The 15,765-nt window shown below is 47.1% G+C and overlaps 1 protein-coding gene across 4 annotated transcripts in view; it reads right to left on the bottom strand.

Annotated features, from left to right (window-relative positions):
* Positions 1-15,765, bottom strand: part of dgo (ankyrin repeat domain containing protein 6 diego) — a 325,069-nt gene that overhangs the window by 209,349 nt on the left and 99,955 nt on the right. The window contains exon 2 of one of the 4 annotated variants that reach the window (XM_070090997.1): positions 10,246-10,263. The exons of the other annotated variants lie outside the window; for them this stretch is intronic. The gene's annotated coding sequence lies outside the window, so the exon portion shown is untranslated. The remainder of the gene's footprint in view (positions 1-10,245; positions 10,264-15,765) is intronic. 4 annotated transcript variants of the gene reach the window in all.

The following is a 15,765-nucleotide window of genomic DNA, read 5'->3' as shown; positions in this document are numbered from 1 at the left end:
TACATGTTGCAGGCAGGTAGGAGTGCATGTTGCAGACACGTAGGAGTCCATGTTGCAGGCACGTAGGAGTGCATGTTGCAGGCACGTAGGAGTGCATGTTACAGGCACGTAGGAGTGAATGTTGCAGGCACGTAGGAGTGCATGTTGCAGGCACAACAACCTCAGTTACAACTCTAGTATGTCAACAAGGAGGCCGCGGGGGCGATGACCCCCAGAAGCATCAACAGGAAACAAAAACGCTCAGCTGAGCTTCTCACACATTCATGAAGTGTCACTTCCATCTCGTGTCTTGTTTCTTCCCTAAAAACATTAAACACAGAGTGCCACTACACCACCTTGAGACACTCACACGATTATGTCAAGCTATCTATTTAGGCACTCCTTATTCTCACACTTTCCTTCTCTGCAAAGGTTCTCCACGGTACTGAACACTGATCCATGTATATTACACTCACCAAAGTAATAATAACTAAAAATCTAAATATATTCATCAAAGGGAGAAAAAGTAAATCTGTGTCGCCACATTTCTGAGGAAATCTAACTTGAATATTTTTTTCACTAAACTTTTGAAATCACGAAGACTAGGGCGTCAAGACTAGTCTTTGTGATTTCAAAAGTTTAGTAAAAAAAAAAATCTGCAAGTTAGATTTCGTCAAAAATGTGGCGACACAGATTTACTTTTTCCTCCTTTGGCAAATATATTTAGATTTTAGTTATTATTACTTTGGTGAGTGTAATATACATGGATCAGTGTTGCCAGGGAGCTGTGCTCTTGCCAGTGTGTGAGATGATGTGGTTATTTCAAGGTAGTACCATTGTCTCTCGACTCACGTATCCTTGCTGAACTGAGCTAGATAGTGGGCAGTGTTGGTAACTTATTTGTCCAGGTGTTGCTTGATGAGGGGAGGGGAGGGGTAGTTTGCCAACCACGCTCCTGTGTGTTGACGAGGATGTAGGACTCACAGTGGCAGCAAGATGACAGCGGTGTTAGGTTAGGTTCGCCACACAGTGGGGGATTTAGCCTCGTAATTTTGAAGACTTGTGCACTTTGCTACAAGGCCACATTTGGCTCACATTCACACTGTTGTTATTATTATTACAATCAAAACAAGGCTCATACAGCGTCATACGTATATAAAGAATGAGAACAGTTTTCGAACACGTCTGCACCCTCTAAAAGTCATAAAAAAGGTGAATTTATTTAATCCTAAATCCTAAATCACAAAAAAATAATTTTTTTTTCATTCATTTTTTACCTGCTCAAATATATTTATACACAGTAATGTATATTTGTTAATTCCAACAACATTTAATGAACGTAAATTCTCCAAATTAAATAAATGAAACAAGTAAGAACCTCAGTTTATTTTTATTTAATGCATATAATAATGTTATCAGTCAATAATAATGCTCATTAAAATCTAAATCTGGAAAAATAATAATCAACATCCATGAAGGAAATCCACATTATATAAATACATTTTCAAAGCTTGAGACGAGGGAACACAGTCAGCCAGACAGTCTGTCAGCAGTTAAACAACTTTCTTATGCACCGCATACCTATCCTGTGGGCGGTAGTCGAAGGATTACAAAGGTACACAATGGTTCCAGGGACTGGGCCACAAATTTTGATAGCTGGACAAGCTACTAAGGTAATGAACCCTTTACATGTTTATATCCGGTCATAATCGTAATGAGTTGTTCATGTAAACTGTGTATGGTTACTTACATGTTAGTCTGCATTCACTTTTGCTAAAAATGTTTATCTGGTAACACTAGCAGTAAGGACTCTTGAGAGGTTACAGGTTCCCTACAGGTTGTGACCTCGGAGAAGACTGTCTATGCCTCTTGTGAAAACATTGCTTGATCATCTTTATTCTACGGGCACCTTCTGTTGTACGTAATCCTCACAGTCCACCGCCACAACAGGCGCCCCACAGTTCCCCGGCCCACCCACAGCTCACCGACTCCCACAGACCACCAACCTACCACAGCCCTCTAGTCTCCTACAGTCATTCACGGCGGAGGACCCACCACTGCCGTGTCGACGGGGCACAACTCTCTTGCTGCGAAACCAAGAGTTCCTATATAACGTGAGGGTAGTGGGGCGCTACCCTCCTACTGTGAAGCCTACCACAGTTGCTGTACATCCTGAGCGTTGTGGGAGGCACAGATGTCCTTCCTGATGGCCCCGTTGCTGTCGCCCACAGGGGAGTCCTGAAGGTGACCCTGGGGAGACATGCCTGGGAACCGCTGCTTTCTGAGAACCACCAACGTGGCGCCCTGGAAAGTCAGCACCGTAAGCCCGAGATAGAGATCTATGACAACGATGGTATTTTCACCTCCCCGCCGTCGATATTCCTCAATGCGCCTTTTCACAATTCGCACTTTTTTTTTTTACCTCAAGTTAGAAAAAATCAAGATTTTTGTTAATAAATCCGACATAAAAAAGCCGTTGAACTTAATAAATAATCAGAATATATTTTATTATACAAAAAGGAAATCCTCAAGGGTAGTGAGAGTACTGACATAAACAAAGGTTCTTGCAGTTTTACCAGCAATAATAAGACATTATTACTACACAGTTATCAGCAGAGGTTAGCAAAGAAGTTATGTCCACCATTACTAACTTTAGTCAAGTGATTGCAAACATTTAACACAATATAAATAATTTTCTAAAAGCAGGTTTATTTAGATTAATTAATCTTAATTTTTTGGCTCGTCTGATGAAGGCTGGAAGATTGTAGGTTGTGATCATGGTGGGTACTGTGACCTGTGGATGATTCTGGCCAGGGCGGTGAGATAAGGAAGGAGGAAACGAAGAGGGATTGATGGGAAGTGGGATGTTGTCATGGGCCACGGTACTGTTGTCATGAGCCACGTTACTGTTGTCATGAGCCACGTTACTGTTGTCATGGACCACGTTACTGTTGTCATGGGCCACGTTACTGTTGTCATGGGCCACGTTACTGTTGTCATGAGCCACGTTACTGTTGTCATGGGCCACGGTACTGTTGTCATGAGCCACGTTACTGTTGTCATGGGCCACGTTACTGTTGTCATGAGCCACGGTACTGTTGTCATGAGCCACGGTACTGTTGTCATGAGCCACGTTACTGTTGTCATGGGCCACGTTACTGTTGTCATGAGCCACGTTACTGTTGTCATGGGCCACGTTACTGTTGTCATGGGCCACGTTACTGTTGTCATGGGCCACGTTACTGTTGTCATGGGCCACGTTACTGTTGTCATGAGCCACGTTACTGTTGTCATGAGCCACGTTACTGTTGTCATGGGCCACGGTACTGTTGTCATGAGCCACGTTACTGTTGTCATGGGCCACGGTACTGTTGTCATGAGCCACGTTACTGTTGTCATGGGCCACGGTACTGTTGTCATGAGCCACGTTACTGTTGTCATGGGCCACGGTACTGTTGTCATGAGCCACGGTACTGTTGTCATGAGCCACGTTACTCTTGTCATGGGCCACGGTACTGTTGTCATGAGCCACGTTACTGTTGTCATGGGCCACGGTACTGTTGTCATGAGCCACGGTACTGTTGTCATGAGCCACGTTACTGTTGTCATGGGCCACGGTACTGTTGTCATGAGCCACGTTACTGTTGTCATGGGCCACGGTACTGTTGTCATGAGCCACGTTACTGTTGTCATGGGCCACGTTACTGTTGTCATGAGCCACGTTACTGTTGTCATGGGCCACGTTACTGTTGTCATGGGCCACGTTACTGTTGTCATGAGCCACGTTACTGTTGTCATGAGCCACGGTACTGTTGTCATGAGCCACGTTACTGTTGTCATGGGCCACGGTACTGTTGTCATGAGCCACGGTACTGTTGTCATGAGCCACGTTACTGTTGTCATGGGCCACGTTACTGTTGTCATGAGCCACGTTACTGTTGTCATGGGCCACGTTACTGTTGTCACGGGCCACGTTACTGTTGTCATGGGCCACGTTACTGTTGTCATGAGCCACGTTACTGTTGTCATGAGCCACGTTACTGTTGTCATGGGCCACGGTACTGTTGTCATGGGCCACGTTACTGTTGTCATGAGCCACGTTACTGTTGTCATGAGCCACGTTACTGTTGTCATGAGCCACGGTACTGTTGTCATGAGCCACGTTACTGTTGTCATGGGCCACGTTACTGTTGTCATGGGCCACGGTACTGTTGTCATGAGCCACGGTACTGTTGTCATGAGCCACGTTACTGTTGTCATGGGCCACGGTACTGTTGTCATGAGCCACGGTACTGTTGTCATGAGCCACGGTACTGTTGTCATGGGCCACGGTACTGTTGTCATGAGCCACGGTACTGTTGTCATGAGCCACGGTACTGTTGTCATGAGCCACGTTACTGTTGTCATGGGCCACGGTACTGTTGTCATGAGCCACGGTACTGTTGTCATGAGCCACGGTACTGTTGTCATGAGCCACGGTACTGTTGTCATGGGCCACGGTACTGTTGTCATGAGCCACGGTACTGTTGTCATGAGCCACGGTACTGTTGTCATGAGCCACGTTACTGTTGTCATGGGCCACGGTACTGTTGTCATGGGCCACGGTACTGTTGTCATGAGCCACGGTACTGTTGTCATGAGCCACGGTACTGTTGTCATGGGCCACGGTACTGTTGTCATGAGCCACGGTACTGTTGTCATGAGCCACGGTACTGTTGTCATGAGCCACGTTACTGTTGTCATGGGCCACGGTACTGTTGTCATGGGCCACGGTACTGTTGTCATGAGCCACGTTACTGTTGTCATGGGCCACGGTACTGTTGTCATGAGCCACGGTACTGTTGTCATGAGCCACGGTACTGTTGTCATGAGCCACGTTACTGTTGTCATGAGCCACGTTACTGTTGTCATGGGCCACGGTACTGTTGTCATGAGCCACGTTACTGTTGTCATGAGCCACGGTACTGTTGTCATGAGCCACGTTACTGTTGTCATGGGCCACGTTACTGTTGTCATGAGCCACGTTACTGTTGTCATGAGCCACGTTACTGTTGTCATGGGCCACGGTACTGTTGTCATGAGCCACGGTACTGTTGTCATGAGCCACGTTACTGTTGTCATGGGCCACGGTACTGTTGTCATGGGCCACGTTACTGTTGTCATGAGCCACGTTACTGTTGTCATGGGCCACGGTACTGTTGTCATGAGCCACGTTACTGTTGTCATGGGCCACGGTACTGTTGTCATGAGCCACGTTACTGTTGTCATGAGCCACGGTACTGTTGTCATGGGCCACGGTACTGTTGTCATGAGCCACGGTACTGTTGTCATGAGCCACGGTACTGTTGTCATGAGCCACGTTACTGTTGTCATGGGCCACGGTACTGTTGTCATGAGCCACGTTACTGTTGTCATGGGCCACGGTACTGTTGTCATGAGCCACGGTACTGTTGTCATGAGCCACGTTACTGTTGTCATGGGCCACGTTACTGTTGTCATGGGCCACGGTACTGTTGTCATGAGCCACGGTACTGTTGTCATGAGCCACGGTACTGTTGTCATGAGCCACGGTACTGTTGTCATGAGCCACGTTACTGTTGTCATGAGCCACGGTACTGTTGTCATGAGCCACGTTACTGTTGTCATGAGCCACGGTACTGTTGTCATGAGCCACGGTACTGTTGTCATGAGCCACGGTACTGTTGTCATGAGCCACGGTACTGTTGTCATGGGCCACGGTACTGTTGTCATGAGCCACGGTACTGTTGTCATGAGCCACGTTACTGTTGTCATGAGCCACGTTACTGTTGTCATGGGCCACGGTACTGTTGTCATGGGCCACGGTACTGTTGTCATGAGCCACGGTACTGTTGTCATGAGCCACGTTACTGTTGTCATGAGCCACGGTACTGTTGTCATGAGCCACGGTACTGTTGTCATGAGCCACGGTACTGTTGTCATGAGCCACGTTACTGTTGTCATGAGCCACGTTACTGTTGTCATGAGCCACGGTACTGTTGTCATGAGCCACGGTACTGTTGTCATGAGCCACGGTACTGTTGTCATGGGCCACGGTACTGTTGTCATGGGCCACGGTACTGTTGTCATGAGCCACGTTACTGTTGTCATGAGCCACGGTACTGTTGTCATGAGCCACGTTACTGTTGTCATGGGCCACGGTACTGTTGTCATGAGCCACGGTACTGTTGTCATGAGCCACGTTACTGTTGTCATGAGCCACGTTACTGTTGTCATGAGCCACGTTACTGTTGTCATGAGCCACGGTACTGTTGTCATGAGCCACGTTACTGTTGTCATGAGCCACGTTACTGTTGTCATGGGCCACGGTACTGTTGTCATGGGCCACGGTACTGTTGTCATGAGCCACGGTACTGTTGTCATGGGCCACGTTACTGTTGTCATGAGCCACGTTACTGTTGTCATGAGCCACGTTACTGTTGTCATGAGCCACGGTACTGTTGTCATGAGCCACGTTACTGTTGTCATGAGCCACGGTACTGTTGTCATGAGCCACGTTACTGTTGTCATGTGCCACGGTACTGTTGTCATGAGCCACGTTACTGTTGTCATGGGCCACGGTACTGTTGTCATGGGCCACGGTACTGTTGTCATGAGCCACGGTACTGTTGTCATGAGCCACGTTACTGTTGTCATGAGCCACGTTACTGTTGTCATGAGCCACGGTACTGTTGTCATGAGCCACGTTACTGTTGTCATGAGCCACGTTACTGTTGTCATGAGCCACGGTACTGTTGTCATGAGCCACGTTACTGTTGTCATGGGCCACGGTACTGTTGTCATGAGCCACGTTACTGTTGTCATGAGCCACGTTACTGTTGTCATGAGCCACGGTACTGTTGTCATGAGCCACGGTACTGTTGTCATGAGCCACGGTACTGTTGTCATGAGCCACGGTACTGTTGTCATGAGCCACGTTACTGTTGTCATGAGCCACGTTACTGTTGTCATGAGCCACGTTACTGTTGTCATGGGCCACGTTACTGTTGTCATGGGCCACGGTACTGTTGTCATGGATCAAGTAACTGGTGCTGCAAGATAATCACTGTAAGTCTTCAGTATGACAAGGGAAGCCTTCCTACACCACCACCTGGTGCGTCCACATGTGTGTATTCGCCTATATGTCTTTGCAGGGGTGGAGTCTAAGCTCTTGGCCCCACAACTTCTCTGGCCGCTACTGGATTTACTCTCTCCTGGATTCGAGAGTTTCATCGTACCTCTTCTTAAAGCTATGTATGGATCCTGCTTCTAACACTCAACTGTCCAACTCTAGAGCTGAAGAAATACTTCCTAATATCCCTTGTGGTTCGCCTGTGTTTTCAGTTTCCAGCTGTGCTCTCGTGTTCCTCTCTTCCGCCTCTCGAACAACCTTTCCTGTCCACCCCCATCAATTCATCTCAGTATTTTTTACGTTGTTATCATTTCACCAGGTTTAGCTCCCTTGACCTCTCTTCATAGCACATATCCTTTAGCTCTGGGTCTAGTCTTGTTGCAAATGTATGCACTTTCTCCAGTTTCTTGACATGCTGGATCAGACGGTGCTGACACACACACACACACACACACACACACACACACACACACACACACACACACACACACACACATGGTCAGTGAGTATGGCCAAGAAAAAACTTTATAAAGCTCAATATAAGAAAATAATTTTCACTCAGGCACTTCCTCCTCTCACAATGTTGACACCTGCCATTTATGACACTCTGACACCTGGTCTGTGACCACTGACACCTGGTCATCAAATATGGAAACGAGTTAACTGGGAATTGAAATGTGTGGGGGGGGGCACAATTACGAAGACGTGCATGTGAGCGCGGGCGAAGTATGGGCGTGGCACCAGTGTGGGCGTGGCATAAGTGTGGGCGTGGCATCAGCTGCTGGGATGCGCGTCTCGTGTTGCATCAACAGTTAGGTAGCGAGGGAAGAAATGATCCAGAAATATTATACAAGTTTCCTTCTATCTTCTCTCCCTCTCACTTCCTCACTCCTTCTATCTTCTCTCCCTCCCACTTCCTCACTCCTTCTATCTTCTCTCCCTCCCACTTCCTCACTCCTATCTTCTCTCCCTCCCACTTCCTCACTCCTTCTATCTTCTCTCCCTCCCACTTCCTCACTCCTTCTATCTTCTCTACCTCCCACTTCCTCACTCCTTCTATCTTCTCTCCCTCCCACTTCCTCACTCCTATCTTCTCTCCCTCCCACTTCCTCACTCCTATCTTCTCTCCCTCCCACTTCCTCACTCCTTCTATCTTCTCTCCCTCCCACTTCCTCACTCCTTCTATCTTCTCTCCCTCCCACTTCCTCACTCCTTCTATCTTCTCTCCCTCCCACTTCCTCACTCCTTCTATCTTCTCTCCCTCCCACTTCCTCACTCCTTCTATCTTCTCTCCCTCCCACTTCCTCACTCCTTCTATCTTCTCTCCCTCCCACCTCCTCACTCCTACCTTCTCTCCCTCCCACCTCCTCACTCCTACCTTCTCTCCCTCCCACCTCCTCACTCCTACCTTCTCTCCCTCCCACCTTCACCCATTTTTATCCTCGGCTGTCGCACTGTCTCTCTCTCTTAGTTGATTATCGTACATTTTTCAGCCAGGACTGAAGTAGTGGACCTGTCGTCCTTGGCTGGTCGTCCTTAATTGGTCGTTACGACTATCGTCCTTGACTGACTGGTAGTTACGAGTGTGATCCTTGACTGGTCGTTACGTCTGTGTCATCATTAAGGAAACAGAATAAATAGAGTTTCATAAAAAAATACCAATATAAATTTCAACATAAGTCTTGGACTTTACAAACCAGATTCAACTCATTTTTTTTTTTTTTTTTTTTTTTAGAATTCCAAACTATGTTGACAAACCAACTCACCTTTACCTGACAGCTCACTCTTTAGATGACACAGTTCTAAAAACAATAGAACTATACTAGCATAGGCCTACTGCTGACGCAACATGAGTCAGACACCACCACACTGACTGGACTAGTGAGGTGCAGCTGATTTTTAGTGCATCTCTGCACTAAACACTTTCTGCTTCCTTGCTTTTACTGTCTCTTGAGGATGTGACTGAGGTCTGGTCATGAACCGGAGCGCGGGGGCACTGACCCCTGGAATACCCACCTTTGGTATACCTACCCTCCAGGTAGGTAGACACATCTCAGTGAATAAACCGAACTAAAAATAATATTAGCATATGACTCACATCTGTATAGTAATTCATCAAGTTTAAATATACCCAACTATCTTTCTGTCTCTCTCTCTCTCTCTATCTCTCTCTCTCTCTCTGTAAGAGAGCCTGAACAATGCAGCAACGCCCCGTCCTTCACCACTAGATCACTTCTCTCTTTCTCTCCTTACTTATCCTACCTCTCTCTTCTGTGCTTGTTTACTCACCTAGTTGGGCTTGCAAGGGTCGATTCCATGAAGCTCGACCCGCCTCTTAAAACTTAATCGTCTTTACTGGTGTCTGGCCTTCTAGACACGGCCATAGCTACTCTTGAAACTGTGTATGGCATAAACCAGTACCACTTCTGAATCTTCTGTCATGGTACTGTGTCAGATGCTTCCTTACAGTGGTGGAAGATATTGTATGCCCAGCCTTCTCTCAGGAGGTGTATTGTGGCGTGTTGCTGAGCCATCCATCTCAGCTGGATGCTGAGCCATCCATCTCAACTGGATGATAATGTTATCCCAGACTACATTTCATTTGCACTGTGACGGTAACAGGCGAAAGTCGTGAAGGTAACTGTTTATTCCTGGACGGGAGGAGGTCAGCCATGCCATGAGTGTAATTCTTTGTTTCTGGACGGGAGGAGGTCAACCATGTAGATAAGATAATTGCTTCTTTCTTGACGGGGAGAGAGGTCAGCCTTACAGTGTAGATAATTGTTTTTTTTTTCCTGGGCAGGAGGAGGTCAGCCACATAGTTCCTTGATGCTGAATTCTTCAGACATCTGTTGAGAACCTTTTTTTTTTTTGCACTAGTAAATTTTGGAAGAGCTGTGTTATGTAAGGTAAGTTACCACACCCCCAGGATGTAAGACACAAGAGTTGGTTCACACCCAGGTGACTATTTACTGCTAGGAGAACCTGAGTACCAGGCCTGAGGTGACTGGCTTATACGTCTCTTCCTGCTTAGGATGCGACACACAAGGATCGTCTAAACTACCAGGTACCTACTTTTGTTTGGTAAACAGGGACAGCAGGAGTAGGGAACTTACCCACACGTCTCCCAAGACCTGGAATCAAACAAAGCAGACGAACAAAGTTATAAACAAAGGTCTTTATAGAAGTATTGTTGTGATATAATTGGTTTAGAAAATCGACAAGTTGAAGAACGAGACACTTCTGGAACATTTGGGAATCTTTATTGAGTAAAAGTTTCACCAGCCAGTGACTTCTTCAGTCCAAGATTGATGGACTGAAGATATCGACTCACAAGCTGAGGGACTGATTACCTCAAACTCCTCCTTGTCTTCTATAGTTTTTCTGTGTATTGGACTGAAGAAACCACTGGCTGGCGAAACGATTCCTCAGTGAAGATTCCAAAATGTTGCACAAGTTACTCATTTTTCAGAAGTAATGTTATCAAGTATTCCGTAGTGCAGCTTTTTTTTTTTTGTACATGCATTTCGGACACGCTGCCCTTCTTTACAATATATTTCTACGTCAAACATGCACCCCGCCTCTCTGACCTGTCTTGACCCTTCCTCCCCTCTGACATTCTCCTCTCCCCAACATCCACCCTCTCTCCACCCCCCTCCCCCGTCCCTGCCCCGGCGCATATCTGAAGAACTGATCAATTCAGCACAGCCGTACAAGTGCTGCTCTTGGACAGACGTTGACTACAAAATCAATTTCGGAGTCGCGGCTCCCCTGACCCTCCTCACGTCCACTATAACATCCACACCACCAGCAACACTGCTGGATGACGTGCATGATAGCGGCAACACCTGCCATCATACATACCAGCAACAACTGCCATCATACATACCAGCAACACCTGCCATCATACATACCAGCAACACCTGCCATCATACATACCAGCAACACTTACATGCATGTGTACTCATCTATTTGTGGTTGCAGGGGTCGAGACACAGCCCCTGGCCCCACCTCTTCACTGACCGCTACTGGGTCCTCTCTCTCCCTGCTCCATGAGCTTTATCATACCTCGTCTTAAAACTATGTATGGTTCCTGCCTCCACTACATCACTTTCCAGATTATTCCACTTCCTGACAACTCTATGGCTGAAGAAACACTTCCTAATATCCCTTTGACTCATCTGAGTCTTCAGCTTCCAATTGCGACCCCTTGTTTCTGTGTCCCATCTCTGGAACATCCTGTCTCTGTCCATCTTATCTATTCCTCGCAGTATTTTGTATGTCGTTATCAAGTCTTCCCTAACCCTTTTATCCTGTGTGTACTCACCTAGTTGAGGTTGCAGGAGTCGAGTCATAGCTCCTGGCCCCGCCTCTTCACTGGTCGCTACTAGGTCACTCTCTCTGAACCTTGAGCTTTATCATACCTCTGCTTAAAGCTATGTATGGATCCTGCCTCCACTACATCGCTTCCCAAACTATTCCACTTCCTGACTACTCTGTGGCTGAAGAAATACTTCCTAACATCCCTGTGATTCATCTGTGTCTTCAACTTCCAACTCTGTCCCCATGTTGCTGTGTCCCATCTCTGGAACATCCTGTCTTTGTCCACCTTGTCAATTCCTCTCAGTATTTTGTATGTCGTTATCATGTCCCCCCTATATCTCCTGTCGTCAGGTTGATTTCCCTTAAACTCTCCTCGTAGGACATACCCCTTAGCTCTGGAACTAGTCTTGTTGTAAACCTTTGCGCTTTCTCGAGTTTCTTTACGTGCTTGGCTAGGTGTGGGTTCCAAACTGGTGCCGCATACTCCAATATGGGCCTAACGTACACGGTGTACAGGGTCCTGAATGATTAGTTATTAAGATGTCGGAATGCTGTTCTGAGGTTTGCTAGGCGCCCATATGCTGCAGCAGTTATTTGGTTGATGTGCGCTTCAGGAGATGTGCCTGGTGTTATACTCACCCCAAGATCTTTTTCCTTCAGTGATGTTTGTAGTCTCTGGCCCCCTAGACTGTACTCCGTCTGCGGTCTTCTTTGCCCTTCCCCAATCTTCATGACTTTGCACTTGGTGGGGTTGAACTCCAGGAGCCAATTGCTGGACCAGGTCTGCAGCCTGTCCAGATCCCTTTGTAGTTCTGCCTGGTCTTCGATCGAATGAATTCTTCTCATCAACTTCACGTTGACCGCTGCTAGGTCCTCCCTCTCCCTGCTCCATGAGCTTTATCATACCTCGTCTTAAAACTATGTATAGTTCCTGCCACCACTACATGGCTTGCCAGACTATTCCACTTCCTAACTACACTATTATTGAAGAAATACTTCCTAACATCCCTTTGATTCATACGAGTCTTCAGCTTCCAATTGTGACCCCTTGTTTCTGTGTCCCATGTGTGTGTGGTTGTGTGTGTGTGGTTGTGTGTGTGTGGTTGTGTGTGTGTGGTTGTGTGTGTGTGTGGTTGTGTGTGTGTGTGTGTGTGTGTGTGGTTGTGTGTGTGTGGTTGTGTGTGTGTGTGTGTGTGTGTGGTTGTGTGTGTGTGGTTGTGTGTGTGTGGTTGTGTGTGTGTGGTGTGTGTGTGGGGTGTGTGTGGTTGTGTGTGTGTGGTTGTGTGTGTGTGGTTGTGTGTGTGTGGTTGTGTGTGTCTGGTTGTGTGTGTCTGGTTGTGTGTGTCTGGTTGTGTGTGTGTGGTTGTGTGTGTGTGGTTGTGTGTGTGTGGTTGTGTGTGTGTGGTTGTGTGTGCGTGGTTGTGTGTGTGTGGTTGTGTGTGTGTGGTTGTGTGTGTGTGGTTGTGTGTGTGTGGTTGTGTGTGTGTGGTTTTGTGTGTGTGTGGTTGTGTGTGTGTGGTTGTGTGTGTGTGGTTGTGTGTGTGTGGTTGTGTGTGTGTGGTTGTGTGTGTGTGGTTGTGTGTGTGTGTTTGTGGTTGTGTGTGTGTGTGTGTGTGTGTGTGTGTGTGTGTGTGTGTGTGTGTGTGTGTGTGTGTGTGTGGTTGTGTGTGTGTGTGTGTGTGTGTGTGTGTGTGTGTGTGTGTGTGTGTGTGTGTGTGTGTGTGTGTGTGTGTGGTTGTGTGTGTGTGTGTGTGTGTGTGTGTGTGTGTGTGTGTGTGTGTGTGTGTGTGTGTGTGTGTGTGTGTGTGTGTGTGTGTGTGTGGTTGTGTGTGTGTGTGTGTGTGTGTGTGTGTGTGTGTGTGTGTGTGTGTGTGTGTGTGTGTGTGTGTGTGTGGTTGTGTGTGTGTGTGTGTGTGTGTGTGTGTGTGTGTGTGTGTGTGTGTGTGTGTGTGTGTGTGTGTGTGTGTGTGGTTGTGTGTGTGTGGTTGTGTGTGTGTGTGTGTGTGGTTGTGTGTGTGTGTGTGGTGTGTGTGTGTGTGTGTGTGTGTGTGTGTGTGGGTGTGTGTGTGTGTGTGTGTGTGTGTGTGTGTGTGTGTGTGTGTGTGTGTGTGTGTGTGAGTGCGCAAATGCACTTTTAAATTCTGCTGAAGTTGCATAAAACTCTCTAACAATTAACTCTCTTTTATATCTGAGATGATGATGTTTGTGTTATTATCTGACGATCATCCCAGTGTCTCCAGGACTGAACCCGGGTCCTGAAGTTGTGAGCCACCGAACTGTGATCCAAAACACACACACACACACACACAGGAAGTGGAACAATCTAGAGAGTGAAGTAGTGGAGGCAGGATCCATACATAGCTTTAAGAAGAAGTACGATAAGGCTATTGAAGCAGGGAGAGAGCGAACCTAGTAGCCACCAGCAAAGAGGCGGGGCCAGGAGCTGTGACTCGACCCCTGCAACAACAAATACGTGAGTACACAAACATTATCAATGTTATTAAGTTACTCGTCCAGTAATTACTGGTAAATTATATCCGACTTCAGCAAATATAACTGGTTGATCAGGCTCTGATCCACCAGGAGGCCTGGTCACAGACCGGGCCGCGGGGGCGTTGACCCCCGGAACTCTCTCCAGGTAAACTCCAGGTACTCCAGTAAACAACTCTGACGAGTAGATTCAAGAAAACAAGTGCAGCCCAGGACTCACCTTCACTGCTTCACGGAGGTGATAATGACAGTGAGAGAGCTGTCTCACAGGGAACTGCGAGGATGAGGACTGTAACTCAGTTCTTTCTCTAAATATATTAGCCAGTCTGTCTGTGTCTATCTGTCTGTCTGTCTCTCCCTCTCTCTCCCACACACAATATATACACACAAGAACACACATACACACCACACCACACGCTCTACACGAATCACTTGTCACGAGAGCCTTCAAGATTCACCTCTAGAATATCCATATAATGATTCCCAATTACGGTCGACGATGGTCAATTTGGGAGTAATGGCTACTGATGTACTAACTGCTGCCTGAGGACACCCTCTTGAAGTTACTGATGGCGCTGATGATTTACTGTGATTGGTATTATTGGCTCCTTAGTGCTTGTGGAGAGAGGCGAGAGGAGGGGGAAGAGGGATGGACACAGGAGAGGGAAGACAGGTGGTGAGGGGAGGTGAGTGTTGAGTAGAAGGGCAATCATACTGAATCATTCTCTCAGAGAGTGTTTATTTGCGCTTCTCATCACTCGGGTCATGATCTCAGACATTACCATCATGAAATTTGCTCAAGATGAAGAATTAGACACATGTGCAACATCTGGGTATCTTCATTTGCAGACGTTTCGCCATCCAGTGGCTTTATCAATACAATACCAGGATATAATGTGAAGAACATAGACCTATATACACAAGATGAGGTAATCAGTCCCTCAGCCTCCGAGGCTGAGAGACTAACACTGCTCTTATTATATATCTCGTCATGAATATGTAGCACTGAGAGCAACAGTGCTTGTATTCCTTGAGACTTTAATCCCTACATCCCTTGACTGGTGGTGTACAGGTGACGTGCAACCTTAATGACTCTTAATGACCCAATGAACCATGACGCAGTGAGGTTCAACCACGAAGCACTGGGGTTCACCTCCTGCACACACATTGATCTTATATCAGCAAGTAACCACAGCCTGCCAGATTTTTAGGGCAGTTTTTTTTTTCTTCAAAACTCCTTTTTTTCCGAAATTATTATTCTTGTGGTGGACTCTCCCCTGAAGACCTATGTGGTGAACTCACATTACTCTACATTACTTTAGTAAGAACTGACCTACCTTATATATCTTACTTTAGTAAGGGTAGGTAATGAGGGAAGAGGAGAAGGGGTGTGATCAGCGTGAGGAGAGAGGAGAGGAAGGTGTGTCAGGAGAGAGGTGAGGGTTTTGGAGCGAGAGGAGGGGAGGGGAAGGAGCGTGAAGAGAGAGGGGAGGAGAATGAGCGTGAGGAGAGAGGAGGGGAAGGGAAGGAGCGTGAAGAGAGAGGAGGGGAAGAGAAGGAGCGTGAAGAGAGAGGGGAGGGGAATGAGCGTGAGGAGAGAGGAGGGGAAGGGAAGGAGCGTGAAGAGAGACAAAGAAGGCCACGGAGTCTTGGTCTTACACACGAGGATCAAAACAAACATTGTGAAGCACGTACGTACTCATTTTTATTTCTTTAAACAGAAGCTGAAGATGTTGAAGCTGACGATGTTGAAGCTGACGATGTTGAAGCTGACGATGTTGAAGCTGACGATGTTGAAGCTGACGATGTTGAAGCTGACGATG

Source organism: Cherax quadricarinatus, chromosome 33 (genome assembly GCF_038502225.1).
Source record: "Cherax quadricarinatus isolate ZL_2023a chromosome 33, ASM3850222v1, whole genome shotgun sequence".
Taxonomy (NCBI): Eukaryota; Metazoa; Arthropoda; class Malacostraca; order Decapoda; family Parastacidae; genus Cherax; species Cherax quadricarinatus.
Note: the sequence above shows the minus strand (reverse complement) of the source record. Positions and strands in the feature narration are given on the sequence as shown.